General features: G+C 42.2%; 1 protein-coding gene across 10 annotated transcripts in view; it reads right to left on the bottom strand.

The window, feature by feature from the left end:
* Positions 1–12,189, bottom strand: part of LOC100391280 (coiled-coil domain-containing protein 14) — a 193,947-nt gene that overhangs the window by 56,564 nt on the left and 125,194 nt on the right. For 2 of the 10 annotated variants that reach the window (XR_013527474.1, XR_013527476.1), the window contains one exon: positions 1–2,350. This exon is cut by the window's left edge and continues 56,564 nt beyond it. The gene's annotated coding sequence lies outside the window, so the exon portion shown is untranslated. Of the gene's footprint in view, positions 10,247–12,189 lie in introns of all 10 variants that reach the window. The other 8 variants (XR_013527478.1, XR_013527477.1, XR_013527475.1 and 5 more) reach the window with 8 other exon arrangements.

Raw genomic sequence — 12,189 nt, forward strand, 5'->3', positions numbered from 1 at the left:
TCTCAATTTTTAATGTTGCCAACTAAACACTGAATGAGCCAAGTAGAATAGGTCTTTAGGCCAAATTTTATCTCCCTTTTGTGGTCTCTCTGAACATTTTCAGCCCTTACATTAATTTCTTTCCCACAATTTCTAACAAAAACATGTCTTTTTCTACTGGGAGTATAAGGATGAAAAAGACACAAGTCCTAGGAGCTTACAGTCTGGTCATCAGTGGTTTTCTTTCTAGAACTTTCTCATCAGCTGCCAGATTTCTTTAACCTCACCATTCAAACTTTGCTCTGAGCATCTCTTACCTACAAAACCCCCATTCATGTGCTTTATAAGTTTAACCAAAGCCATTGCTATATCCTCCCAAGGCAGTGGTTTTCTGTTCCCAGCTCCTTCCTCTAGTCACCCTCAGTTTCCTAGTCACGTTCATCTTCTCAAAGAGAAGTTTCAAGAGTGTCATTTCCTTCACTCAGTCTCCATGGCTCTTCACTGCCTGCCAAGTTAACAACCAAGTCCTCACTTGGATGTTTGTATCCTTCTAAAAGTTGGCTTTGTTGTCTTTCTGGCCCTAGAGCCCTTTATTTCCCTAGATTTCTATTCTCCTATTCCTCCTAAACATGCAGAAGCTCCCTTTGCTCAAGCCCTTCCCTGTGCTTTTGCTAGTTGTGGCCTGGCTACCTGAAGGCCAACTCTGGCTGTTGAAATTCTGTTCATCCTATAAGGTGCTTCTCAAGCATAATCTGCTTCTCTGGCGCTTTCCTGAAGCACCAGCGAAATATTCACCCATTGCATTCATTTGTCATTCCACAGATATTCAGTGAGCACCGCACAGTTCCAATTCCCATGTTGAATATAGGAGATACAGCATGCACAAAAACAACAGTGACTCCTACACCCATAGATGTTACAATCTGTGGGGGAGATAGGCCTCAAGCAAATACTCTCACAAGTCAATGCAAAATTACTCCTACTGTACATACTATACAAGGAAGATTTGTGTTACTATAATACAAGTAAACTGGACTTAGGTATCGAGAGAGGTGCCCCTGGGAAAGTGACACTTGAACTGGGCTATAAAGGATGAGTAGTCTTGCCAGACCTAGTGGCTCAGGCCTGTATTTCCAGAACTTTGAGAGGCCAAGGCAGGTGGATCACTTGAGCCCAGGAGTTCAAGACCAGCCTGGGCAACACGGCAAAACTCCATCCCTATAAAAAAAATACAAAAATTAGCTGGCATGATGGTATACCTATGGTCCCAGTTACTCTAGAAGATAACCTGAGCCCAGGAAGTCAAGGCTGCAGTGAGCCATGATCATGCCACTGCACTCCAGCCTGGGTGACAGACGTGAGACTCTGTTTCAAAAAAAAAGAGGATGGGTAGCTTCGAAATTGGCAAAGTGGGAAAGGACAATGGTTAAAGATGGATATATGAATGGCATGTGCAAAGGCCCTGTGGTAGAAGCCCCACCAGTTTATTCAACACCTATTTGCTGGTATGGAGATACAGTGTGAACTTGGCCCATGGATGGAACTGAAAGAAGGTTGGTGTGGCAGAAGCACAGAGCATGGTGAGGAGGGTGGGCCTGGGGCATGAGAGGTGGGCAGAGCTAGCCTGCTCCAGTTTGGGGGCAATTCAAAAGACTGGTCTCTGTCCTAGGAGCAAGGGGTAGCCTTCAAACAGCTTTAAGCAAGGGCTGGTGATTGCTGCATAGGGAGATCATGAGATACATGATCTCATCTCTGTTGAAACCCCAGCACAGTGCCTGGTTGACTTTGTCCAGTGGGTCACACCATCATGGGTAGGCGTGATCTCCCATAATAGTCCCCATGGGGCACCACCCAGAGCCATTTCTGCCTTTCTCATGTCTATTAATGACACTCACCCTTGCATTTGGAGCACCTGAATCATCTCTGGCACTCAAATCAGTCTAGTCTCTTCTCTCCATCCTCCTTTTCCCTCTATCCCAAAAGTCATGTCTTACCTTGAACATTTTCTACTCAGACTGACAAGTCTTCCTGACAGGAACTTACCCTCTCTACCCACTGCTTTCAGACGAATTGATCAGAAACACAGTCCTCATCTTGCACTCCCCTCTTCAAGAACAATCAGGGTTCCCTGCTGCACACACAGAAAAAAATTGAAACGATTTCACCTTGCAATCAAATTTCTTACTTTTCCTGCCCCAACCCTCCTTCCTTCCTGTTATCCTTTCAGAAGCCAAATGGTCAGCTTGCAGTCACTGTGTGCACCCCTGCTTTCCTCACCTCTGTACCATCACTCAGGCTGTGTCCTTTCCTTAGATTCCCCACACTGCATTTAATTGCTGCTTCTGCCATGCTGCAATCGCTGAGTGGGATTCTGTACCAGAATTGGAAAGATCCACATTAACTCTTGCATGATTCTATCTCCCATGTCAGCAGGAAGAGGGGCTGCCATCCCACCCCTCTCACTCTCTAGAAAGACTTTCCTGCCTCACCCTCCCCTTGGTGTGTTTTAGGTGCCCAAACAACTATCTGTAAGCTCATAATTCCCCAGGCTTACAGTAATTATTCTATGGCTTTTATTGGGCTATAATTATTGGTTCACAAAAGGCTTCCACTATGAATTTCTTAAGAATAATCATTTATCTTTGTTTCCCCCAAATCTTAGTACACATCCTGGCCACTAAATGAAAGAACAACCTGGAATTCTGGGATGGTTCATCTTTGTTCATGGCACTGTGTTCCAAAATGGCCAAAGTCAAATATAAAAATTTCAGATGGAGGCAGAAACTGCTGGCTGCCTACACGTTGCCATCCTCCACCCACTTCCTTCTTCCTTGTAGGAAGAACCCACTCTCCTTTATGTAAATTGCTTTGCCAGCTTCCTCTGCAGCTAGAGAAAGTCCATGTGCCTCCATTACCAGCCACTGGGACTTCTGCTGTGGGAGGGTCTTAGAAAAGTGTTCTTCCTTAATGAAAGGAGAAAACTGCAGTAAACAGCCCTGTTTTTGTTTTCTTTTCTTTTGATAGAATTTCAAACTTACAACAAAAGTTACAAGACAAGAACAGAGAGCCATTGGAGTATGTTGCTGACACAATGCTTTATCACTCTTGAATATTTTTGTGTGTAATTCCTACAAATAAGGACATTCTCCCACATAGCCGTAATACAACAACCAAAATGAGAAAGTTAACACTGATGTGTTTCTACCAGGTAATCCTGGTCCAGATCCCATTCAAGTGTTACCAGCTGTCCCAATTAATGTCTTTCATAACAAAAATATTTAATCTAAGATCACACATTCCATTTAGTTATCTTGTCTCTTTAGTCTTCAGTTTGAAGTGTTATTTGGTCTTTCAGGAACATTCATGACATTGACATCTAAGAAGCTTAAAGGTCATTTAACCTTGTTGAGTTAAATATCCATTAAATTGGGTTTGTCACTTATTTCCTCGAAATTAGATTCAGGTTATGCATTTTCAGTAGAAATACCACAGAAGTGATGTTTTCTTTCTGTTGCATCCAATCAGATGATACAGGATTTTGATTTGTTCCATTAGTGTTGATATCAGTTTTGAACACTTGATAATGCCAGTATCAGCCAGATTTTTCCATTGTAAAGTCACTCTTTTGTCCTTTGTATTTAATAAGTATTTTTAGGGACTTTGAGACTATGTCAATATCCTGTTCTTCATCAAAATTCCACCCACTCCTTCTTAGTATTCATTGATGTTTACTGATCGAACTAATTATTACTATGATAGTTGCCAAGTGTTTGTTTTTCTAATTAAATCATTTCTTTAGTGTTTATGAGCATTCTACTATAAGGAAAAGCACTGTCTTCTCCCTGTTTATTAATTCACTTATTTGTATAAGTTTGGAGTTATGGATTTCTATTTTATTAAATTGTTTATTAAGTCTCTACATCCTTATTTATTTTAATGCTCAAATTGTCCCAAATTATGGCCAAAGAAAGCTCCTTCAAACTGGTTGCTATGTCCTTTGGACATGTTCCATCATTCTTTAAACACATTTTACATCTGGCACAATAACATGCTCCATATCCATCTTGTACTTTTCCTGCCACATCTTTTAAATCAGCCATCTCTCAAGGAGTTCCTTCTTAATCTGGCTGTTGTTGTGTTGGAACCATCTTAGAACCTTAAGGAGACAAGCGAACCAAGTCAAAAGGTTTCCATAATGCAGTTTAGAGTTAAACAGAGCCTAGATACTGAGTTATGTCACAGAGACAGTGAACTAACCTCCAGAATGCTTGCTATGGGAGACAATTGATTTTCTTATTTTCTATGTAGGGCAGTATGTTTCTTCATTTTGAAATATATTTCTTTAACCTATAGCTTTTCATTAGTGGAGATTTTGTCAATTATAAACAAAAACAATGTGTGACTGATACCCAAGATGTTTCATATTGTAGCTTGGGTGAATTACACATTTCTGAAGCCATTACACTTCCTAGTTTATTTGGATTTGTTTAAATTGACAAAAATTATATATGTTTATGGTCTATAACTTGGTATTGTGATATATGTATATATTGTGGAATGGTTCAATCAAGCCAACATATCCATTACCTCACAGAGTTACCATCATTTGTGGTGAGGACATTTTAAAAATACTGTCTTAGCAATTTTCAATCAAGCCTGTACCATGGAGACACAAACAATAGTGACATGAGTGCTTGACTCCCTGGGTTATCAGGCTTGGGCTCCAAATGTTTGGCTTCAAATATGAGAAAGTTACATGAAAGATGAAGCTATGCAACGGCATGGCTGTTGGTCATTCACATCTCTCTCTGCAAGAATGGAGATGACGCTGTTGAAGGAAGAAATGTGTTTTCTCCTTTTTCTCAACTGTTACTTGCCTTAGGTCAGATGCTACTACTTTAAAGCAAAACGATCTCCTGGTCTGATTTCGTTGGTTCTCTAATAATGGAAACTGCAACGATCAGCATAAAGTAGTCCTTTGTTCTAACCCCAGTACAACACTGCTTCTTGAAAAATGAAAGTAGTTGGACGTGCAGACAGAAGCAATATCATTCAGGTCTTCCTTGTTGCAAGTTAGGGAAGTCCAATTCAAACTGGTTTAAACCTTTAAAAAAGGCGAGAAGGGATTTGTATTGTAGAATCTGTTTTCTAGTCAGAAAGTACAAGAGAAGGGCCAGCTTCAGAAATAATTGGATGCAGTAGTTCAAATTGCAGGTTAAGTCTCTGTTTCTTTTTGCCATCTCTCTTCTGTTTTCCTTCACATTAGCCTTATTCTTAGACAGGCTCATACAGACAGTCACAAACACAGCCACCAGTGGCAGCTGGGCTTACTTTTGTCCTTGGAGCCAGTAAGCCAAGTGAAAAAGGAGCAACTCTTTCTGGGGATTTCCAGGGGTGACTCTGATTGGCCAACAAGGGTTAGTCACGTGCTTATCCCTTGACCAATCTCTGTGCCCAGAGGGCAGGGTACTCTGATTGGCAATGCCTTCATCATGGGTTGACCACTGTGGGGAAGGGGGAGAGATTAGAAAAGAGTGACACCCAAATTGAATGAAGCAATCCCTTTTATTTAAAAAAAGTCCCTGTGAGAGCAACAGGAGCAAAGCACAGAGAAGGAGCAATCTTGGAGAAGTCAGAAGAGAGCTGACCCAAGGAATCCAAGAGACTAAGACAGTTCAGGGTTGGGAAACGGACTCTCACAGGAGGCCTGGGTGGAGCTAGAGCAGAGCCAGGAGGGAAGCCAAATGCCACAGCTCATCTTGAAGTAATTATAATCCCACTAAAATTCTCATTTGTCTTGATTTTTTTTAATTACTGGCAAGATAAGGCAAATGTTTTTAAAGGCCTAAATAAAATGATATTCCTTGAAGGAAATGTCTAGAGGGTTTTATTATGGTCTCTTTTTTTTTTTAATTCTCTGAAAGATGTTGGAGACTTACTAAACTGTTTTTATGGGAAAAGATTAATAAATGCGAAGGATGTACTTCCATGAGTTCAAATATGGAAAGTTTTAAAACAGAAGAGTGACACAAGTAGCTAATGATCCCAATATGTTAGAGTATGCAGGCTGTTGGCACAGGTTTCGGTTTTTAATCAAATACATAAATTATGAAATATTTTATAATATTGTTACAAGGAATCACAAGCCTTTGCCCTACAAGGGAATGGTTTGTGCTTCAGTTGACAGGAGAGCTCTGTGGAGTTCGTCTTCTGCTGATAAGGGGACAGGGAGAAGGAGCAGACGGGCAGGCATCCTTGGCCCACACAAGGGGACAATCCAGCGCCAAAGGTGGAAGGAAGAAAAAGCTCCAGCCAGTCCCAGGCCAAGTAGAAAGTGTTTGTCTGTTCAATTCATTTATTCTGTGGTCCCTTTCTACAGGGGAAGTGTCTGTGACATCTTGGGCCAGAGCATGCAAACACTGAGCTTTCAGCTTATTCCTTCCTGTAAGGCCTTCCTTCCAGCTACTTCTGCCTTCCAAGTTTAGCACAAGTTCTCCCTCCTTCAGGAAGCTCCACTGATTCCTCCATATATTCCTTTAGGTTCTCAGAGTCTCGGCTGACTATGTAATAGATTTGGCCATTGATCACACTGTACTTATGTCTGACCCCGTGTTTTGTGTTCTAAACAATGGGAAGCACACCCACTCATTAGTAGATTCTTGTATTCATTCAGTCACTGGGCATTTACTCAGCACCTGCTACGCCCCGAGCATTGTGCTAGGCCTTGGAAATCCAATAGTGGACACAGTAGACATGGCTCTTGTTCTAAAGGAGTGATGGTTATCAGAGGAGAGCAACAAATAGACAATTATCTACTCAGACAGGCTTGAATCCCAACAGAATCCACCTTATGTTCCTTTCCAAGGTATCCTCAGCCTCCGACAAATAGAAATTGCAGGGGTGGTCTTTCCCATTCACTGACCAAGTAGATACAACAGGCCTGGCAATGTAGCACTGTCATTAACAGCAAGGACTTAGGAAATAGACTGCCTCAGATTCTAATCCCGGCTCTACTGTGGCGCTTTAGATCAGTCATTTCACTTTCTCCCCAAGTTTCTCCATTATAAAATGGAGATAGTCGTGGTTTTACTTTATGAGGTTGTTCTGAGGATTTAATAGGTTTATGTATGTTTAAAAGATTTAGAACAGCTCCTGGCACATAGGGGAGTGTTCAACAAGTAGCAGCCATTGCCCTTGTTGTTGCTGTTGTTTGTATTGCCCAGCAGGGAATCCTGGAAGATGACTCACTTGCAATCTCTTCTACTCTTGGAAACAGCAATTTTTTTTTTTTCAAAACAGAGTCTAGCTCTTGTTGCCCAGGCTGGAAATGCAATGACACAGTCTCAGCTAACCACAACCTCCGCCTCCCAGGTTCAAGTGATTCTTCTGCCTCAGCTTCCTGAGTACCTGGGATTACAGGCGCCCACCACCATGCCTGGCTAATTTTTTGTATTTTTAGTTTCACTATGTTATTCAGGCTACTCTCGAACTCCTGACCTCAGGCAATCCACCCGCCTTGGCATCCTAAAGTGTTGGGATTACAGGCATAAGCCACCACCCCTGGTGGAAACAGCGATTTAAAAATATATATATTATGTATGTTTCTTAAAATCCATCAGCACAATTGCTCACTGATTTTCTTCTTTCTAGTTTGAGACCTTCCAGCAAATACCCAAATATTACCTCCCCACCAAGCAAGACGTTTCAACATCCTGATTCTCACACACACGTGCGCGCGCGCGCACGCACACACACACACACACACACACACACACACACACACACACACAGAACTGTGAATGTAGATGCTCTTTTGATGGAGTCTACTTGCCATTTCAAAGCCAAGCATTGCCTAACCTGTATTTGTGCCATGCATGTTCTAAGAATGGTAAGTGGCTGTACTGACCCTCAGACTCATATCAGGCCCCACAAACTGTTAAGAGACTACCTGGTAGAAGCTAGGGAAATGTTATACTAACATGGCTGTGCTTTTATGTCTCACCTAACTCGCCCTAGGATTCAAACTCAGAAATTGAAATTTCCAAAGGCCTTCAATTTAGAAAGTGGAGAGCAGCATGTACCACAACATCACTCCAGGAAGGTGATCTTCTAGAAAACTGCTTCTCAAACCTGAGTGCTTAACAGAATCATCTGTTGAACTGGTTAAAATTTGTACTTCGGTTCAGCAGTCCTGGGTGATGCCAATGCTGGTCTCAGGACCACACTTGGAAGAGCAAGGCCAGAGAATGTTAGAGTTGAAAGGACTGATTAGAAGTCTGGTTATCTGACTCCTCACCTAAGAAGTGGGGAAACAGAGCTAGAGAGTGGACATAGCTATGTCAATATCACACAGCAAGCTCAAAGCAGAGCTAAGAACACAACCTGGGTCTTTCACTCCCAAGCAAACACCCATTCTGAGTCCACTAAACCAAGGACCAAATCCCGGTGCCTGCAAGAGCCAGGCAGTTTGGTAAACGCCTGACAGAGGCCAGCTGCCAAACAGCAGGAGCTCAGCTGCTTTGGCTCACTTTTTAAAACACCAGCAAAACATGGCAGTAGAGGACAACTGGACTTTGGGCAGCCAGTTTGCATTCCCTATAACCTTAGACCAGTGGTCAGCAAATTTTTTCTATTAAAAGCCAGATAGTAAATATTTTAGACTTTGCAAGCCACATGAGCTCTACTGCAACTACTCAGCTCTCCTGTTGTAATGTGGAAGCAGACAGTGACAATCTGTAGACAACTGGATGTGGCTTTACTCCAATAAAACTTTATTTACAAAATCAGGAGGTGATCCAAAGTTTGCTAACCCCTGTCTTAGCAGATTAGACAAATTGGGGAGAAAATTGTCTCTATTTATACAAAGTGTGACTGATATTATAGAACAGTATTTTTAAAATGTAACTTTTGTCTTTCAAGTTCAATAAAGTGTTGTCTTCTGTGAGCTAAATGAAGGGCAGAAGTTAATAGTCTTGTTTCTTCAGTTCCAAAGTATGCATTAAATGAAAACATTGCATTCCTAAAACAGGGATTCATCTTAGAGCTGCAGTGTACATTAACATGGTAGAGTTTCTCCCTCCAGCCCTCTACAAGTGAATGGTATCCACAGTGAGGTGAAAAGCCATATATGCAGTGACATCAGATCAATTTAAAACAACTTGTATAGAGAAGTTCAAGTCTGCAGCAGTAAGCTGTGGTCATGCCACTGTACTCCAGCCTGCGTGACAGAGCAAGACCCTATCTCTTAAAAAAAAAAAAAAAATAGGCTAGGCATAGTGGCACACACCTGTAATCCCAGCACTTTGGGAGGCTGGGGCAGAAGGACTGCTTGAGCCTAGGAGTCCAAAAATGGCCTGGGTAACATTATGAGACCTCGCCTCCACAAAAAATTAAAAATGAGCCTGGTATGGTAACATATGGCTGTGGTCCCAGCTACTTGTGAGGCTGAGCTGGGAGGATCATTTGAGCCTGGGACATTGAGGCTACAGTAAGCTGTGATTGTTTCAGCCTGGGTAACAGAGCAAGACCTTGTCAAAAAAGAAAGAAAGAGAGAAAGAGGGAGGGAAAAGGAGGAAGGGAGGAAGGAAGGAAGGCAGGAACGAGAGAAAATTTTTTAAAACTAGCCTCAGAGACGGAGCTGGTATGAGACATGATGTTTAGCTCCTCAGCTAACAAGATGACAGGATATGACAAGTTGAATTTCTAAGTCAAGGAAGCCAACACATTTCCACCTAGGAGAAACTTCATATCTTATCTTGGTGAATGGATTGAATTCATTTTGAACCAGCAGTAGAAAATTGCTGTTTCTCTTCTGAAGTAAAATACAATATATGATCAGTGTCACTTCACTTAAGAAAGTCAATTCAGTATTCAGTCAATCACAAATTCTAAATTAGTATGTGGGTCTGAGAGAATGAGCCAGGATGCACCAGTATATTCACATTTTTTAAGGAAATTATTTTTTAAACAAAGAGTTGTTAAAGATAGGGGCCTAGAAGAAAATGCCAAAAATTATAGATGAAACACTCACAGTCCATATCTGAAACACCTTATTTTGGAATGACTAAACGACAATTTAAACAGCCCCAGAGACTCTCACTATTAACAGTGAGAAGCCGAATCATTCGAGTCTGAGGCCATCCACAATGGTCCTCAGGATAGATACCTGCTTTACTTTTAACTTTCATTTCTTCTTCCATGTTAGAGTCACACAAGTGTCTTCTGATTGGGTACATGTTTTTGGTTCCATTTTGATGGGGCTGTCAATCTATAAATTAGAATGAGATCCTCTGAATTTTGCTAAAATTGTGATTGCTTTCTATTGTCTTGAGGAAGAATCCCCTTGCATGAGAATATGTACGTAGCCCCAAATATGGACCACTCATTGTCTATGGGGAGTGACTTTGGAAACTGATTTCACTTTGGGGGTCAGGGTACTGTTCACTCTAGAAAACTTTTTTCCACTTCAGAAGTTTAAAGGCAAACTCAGTTCCACGCAAAGATTTCATGATACAATGTGGCATCCTCCATGCTAGAAAACTTTCCAAAAGGAAAAAATAACTATAATGATAAACAGGCCTAATCTGGGTACTATCTGTTCCATTTATAATGCAGAATTAGAGCTATTTTCTTCTGTGATGGCGTTTACCAAAAAACTAAGTCATCTGCAGGCAACTGGGCAGCTGTCCGAAATGAATGGACCTCGGCTAGTGATTGCTATGTTAGAGACTCATGTAGCATCTAAGGGGCTTACACACACACCCCTAATTTGAGGCCAGACATCTGGGCTCTTCTCCCTCTGCAAGAATTTCAATGGTTGTGTTTCAGGAAAAGGTCTAGGAAGAGGAACTATGGCAGACTCTATAACCCAGCACCAAAAATTCATCAGAGAAGTCAGTCCCAGGTGTTACTTAGAGAGAGGGACTTTCCGAGGTCTCTGAAGACTAGAACACTGTTCTGATGCTCTCTCACCACACTCAGCTCATAGCTACCCTGGTATCAGGCCCTGCCAGCAGAGTAGCTTAGGCGTTTTCTAGCCAGAGTCTTCTTGCAGACACCCAGGGCTACCCAGTTCTTCTTGGGAGCTCTAGATATAAAAAGCAGCCCCAGTCAAGAAGGCAGAAATCCTGAATTCAGTGCTGTGCTTTACCACATAGTGGCTCTAAACCTCAATGTTCACCTGCATAATGGAACTGTCTGTCCTGCTGGCCACTCAGGTAGATGAAATGGGATAGGCAACAGCTATATACATTGTCAAGAGCCCTATTCATGTATGGCCTGCTTATTGGCTTCCTCCTAAGCTGATTTGAGATGAGCCCTCTTTTGGCACCATTTAATAGGTTAATTCAGACACATTCAAACATTTTTTGAGCTGTTAATGTCAATGAAATTTTACGGTCTCTACACATATAAAATAAATGAAAGTAGGGCTACAGGAATCAGCAGGGGGAGGGGAGCTACAGACTCTCCCCAGCACCATCCCACCCATCAGTCTCTCTTGACAGCATCCAAGGCTGCTGCACAGACCCCTAGGGCTCTCAGGAACCAGGTGCAAAAAGCTCTAGACCAGACCATGACAAAAGGCTCATCCTTGACTAGTGGCCACATTAACAGAGAGCAGTAGAAGTGTTCTGCCCCTCCCAATCTGCCAGGCCCGTCTCCTTCTGGTAGTTCCTTAAGGAAGAACTTTGAGAGGAAAGAGAAGGCAACTTAACAGCAGGGTTCAAATCAAAGAGGCAGCAAAGGGGCTGTCTGCAAAATAGTGCCTACAGATGAGGCAGGAAATTTAGGCAAAGGTTGTCAAGGCCACGTTTCATTATCCCCTGCAAGTCTTGCCTGGCCAACCTTTCTGTACACATCATGCAAAAGAAAACCCCCACCCATACTCTGTCCAAACAACCCCCATGGTGATGAGTAGGAGGAGAACTATGGGAAATTTCCACAAGTTTGTTTTTCTTAACTGTTCAACCACATGGAGCAGCATTTTGGACCCAGACCTGCTAGTTTCCAGACCAGATTTCAGGGTCTTGCACATAGAAGACATGAGGCTTCTGTCCCACCCAAATGCTGATGTCCGATGGGGGAAACAGCTTTGAAAAGGACCTGGTGCTGACCCCCCGGGTGGTTAATTTTGTCTAACCAAACTCTGACTGGGAAAAGACAGATCATACACATAAAAAATGACCTATGCTAGCTTCTGGCCTCAGATAA

The sequence above is a fragment of the Callithrix jacchus genome, chromosome 15, assembly GCF_049354715.1.
Source record: "Callithrix jacchus isolate 240 chromosome 15, calJac240_pri, whole genome shotgun sequence".
Lineage (NCBI taxonomy): Eukaryota > Metazoa > Chordata > Mammalia > Primates > Cebidae > Callithrix > Callithrix jacchus.